Here is a 3,629-nt window from a genome sequence, read left to right on the forward strand (position 1 = left end):
CTCACTAGTGGAGGCCATGGAGAAGATGTTTGATAAACGTCTTCCTGTGGTGCGCGGTCGGGCTAAACAACATAGCTCAGCCAACTCTCGCCGTGGTCTCTTTGGCCACAGTGGACAACATGGAGGAGGTGCTCATGGGCATAGCATTCTCCCCCGTGTACTCATTGATGATGAAGATTATTGTGTGTCCCCCAAAAGAAAAATTCAGCAAGAGTGCCACCAACCAAAATTGAGTGAGAGAAAAAAGAGATGAATCATGTGAGCAATTATTTACTTCTAACATCATAATAACTTCTATTCTTGTTCCTTTTGCGATGTAGGTTCATGAAGAAAATGATATTGTGAATTATGATCAGCCCCCAATCTTCGATGAGGAAGAACAAGTGATTGTCAATGACAACGATACACATGCATATGTGGCTTCACAAGACGTTGAAGTCATTGTGCATCAAAATCTATGTGAGAATGAGAGCCACATTGCCAAAATGAGAGAGAGTGAAAACAAAAGTGAGTTGAGTGATTCCACCCACTATAAGGTTGAGAATGTCAACAATGAGAGTGTGAGGGATACACCACAGAAAAATAGATATTTAGAATGCAGGCCAAGTGAGAATATCTTTGAAACTAACACTCCCATCTCTAGTTCTAGTTTTGTCTTTCCAAATGTGCAGGTTGGTGATGAGAATAGGGAAGAGATGGATGCTCAAGACAACACCATACTTGTTGAGAGAAATGAGAAGGTAGCCATTCAACTAAACCCATTGTGTGTTGCCCAAAACCTAAACCATGACATGGATAACGGTAATATTTCAGAGGTGCAATCCTTAGTACTTGTACCACCAAAAAGTCTAAAAGTTGTTGAAAATAAATCAGATTTGAGTTTGCAAAATAAAATGGCATGTAATTTTGATAATACACATGGTTCAAATGGGATTAACCATACACGAAATATTTGCACTGATTTGATTATTTCACATGTTCGCCCGTGTGCTGAAATTTTGCAAGTTGATAACCAAAGTTCAATCATACATGATCTTTTCTATGGTTGGATATGGTTCATATACATGATGATTTGCATTCATATGTGTGATATGATGCATTATGTTTCAATGCTCATACATCTTAGAGATGACTGCACATTTCTCAACCCTTTAGTTAATTCATCAAAACCATTAAGATCAACAATGAAGGTAAAAATTCAGAGATTCAAACCTTGGTACATGTAGAATCATTAGATTTGAAATACATGAAAAATAAATCAAATCTGAATGTTCAACACATACTGAGTACTTGTGATATCACTGTTTCAGCAATAAAACATAACCAAAACATTTGTGCTGATTTGACTGGAACTCATGTTGATACAAGTGCTGAATTTCTTTTTGATGAGAGTCTTTGTGCTTTGAATGATCCTTGCAACACTTCATATAACAACAAACAACACCTCATCCAGTCAGTTACATGTGCTGATTTGTTTACAAGGATATCTCCTCTTGAATGTTTGTGTTATACTATGCTTAACATGCCTATCAATATTGAACAAATGCTTGAGAAAATTTCTAACATAACATCTTTGAGTTCATTGAATACTACTCATAGCTTCCAGTTTACATTTGTCTTGATTGGAGAACATGTTGTAGATACCTTCCAGGTTCATGCAATTTGTGTAACATATAACAAGCTTGCTGATTTAGACTCAAAAATGTTGAGAGATAAACAAAGTGAGAAATCTTTTAAGATGCAACAAATGCTTGGTGCTTATGGTTTCGATCAATTCATGTTGTCAGCATGTTCGTACCATCCACTTAAAGTTAGAAATCTTGTGCAAAGAAAAGCCTATACACTGAAAAGTTATTCATCCACACCTTGGAGCATTGAGTTTAAAAATTATACTTCTAAACCCTTGAATAAATTTTGCTGCCACAATAATTTTTGGAACAACATTAGTTCACAATATCCATTTGATGAAAAGTTTGACCTTCTAAAGATAAAACATGATAACATTTGATGGAACAAGAAGATTGTGATGTTATCACAACATTACAAACTGATGGCTTAGCACAACTCTTTGGATCCGAAGAGTCAGAGTCGATGACGACTCCTTTTCAAGAGGAGGAGGATGATGAGGACATGCCAACTCATCATATGATGGAACATGATGAGCATTCACCATGCAAAACAAGTGAACATAAACATTATACACCTACACGATGTTCTGCCAAAAGGAAACAAGAGCAGGTGAATTTGTTCCAAACTAAACTTGAGATTGAAATATTGAAGGATGTTATACTACCTAAGTGTTGTACCTTGATTGTACTCAGGTATATCGAAGAAGAGAAGGATGAATCGGACCCTGAAGAACGGACCAGTGCAAGTCCCAAAAGACACTATAAAACAGACCAGAATAGTCAAAAACGGACCAGTAAAAGTCAAGAACGGAGCAGTGCAAAGAAATCTTCATAACTTTTTACTCACAATTGCTATGAAGGCCAATAAGGACTTGTTTGAAAGCCCTTCAAGTCTGCTTTCCAATGCCTCAAATCTCATCTCATTTGGACGTCGCAATCAAGAGTTATGCTTGGATTAGTCAAGACTGCTCAAAAGGTCAACATTCTGTCGTGGTAGAATGTTGGTACAACTTGCTATGCAAAACTGTACCAATCTCAATGTTTTGTGGTGCATGGCATATATTGCTGTAAAGCTCTTGGAGTCTAGATTCACACCCAAGAAACAGTTCGTCATTTGGACTTCCCAATAAGAAGTTATAGTCAGTTTATTAGAAACTACTCTAGAGGCCAACAGTCACGCGAAGCCGGTTCGGGAATCCATTCCGAGGGGACCTTTCACATTGCCTTCCCTGAGAAACTCTATTTTGTTTTCATACCTATCTAGGAGGGTTGTTCCTAGTATAAATATCCCCTACCTCTAAGCTATTAGGAACCTTTGATTATTGGATAAACTACATGATATTGCAGCCGCGCTGCTGAGTGCCTTACTCAACCTTTGTTCTTCCTTGTTCTTCTTCGACTTGTGAAGTGAATCCTCTGGGTTCCCCTACTTCGTGCTCTACGGCTTCCGTTCAGTTGCGCCGTATTGTGTGGATTAGTTTCGGATTGTGGTTCTGCGGTCATTCGGAGATTGAGTCAAAGTCTTCACAGTTTCGGTGCCGCTCTCCCCGTCACTTGGTCGCATCCAACCTTTGTCAGGTATAAAGCTAGTTATCCGCTATTCGCAGCAAGTTATCCTTGTTCTTTTGATCTACTGTCATGAAGATCGGGCCACCCTCTTGCTGATTCATATCGGTAACCTATCACTATGTCAACATCTCGGGCCACCCTCTTGCTGATTCATATCGGTAACCTATCACTATGTCAACATCTAGCTTGGGGGAGAGCACCCTCGTATATCCAACTAAGTATCCCTCACTTATCTATTTATTTATTAAGAGTGCTATGTGTAATAACCCTAAAATTTACAAGACACAAAAATCCCAACTACAAAATTTTTTCTAAAATACCCCATGATTGATGAGTGGCATGTAGAAAACCTCACCACATTGCATTCATTTTTGCTATATTGTTAACCCTAGGTTTTATCAGTACATGCACATTTAATTTATTGCATTGCAA

Source organism: Sorghum bicolor, chromosome 7 (assembly GCF_000003195.3).
Source record: "Sorghum bicolor cultivar BTx623 chromosome 7, Sorghum_bicolor_NCBIv3, whole genome shotgun sequence".
NCBI lineage: Eukaryota > Viridiplantae > Streptophyta > Magnoliopsida > Poales > Poaceae > Sorghum > Sorghum bicolor.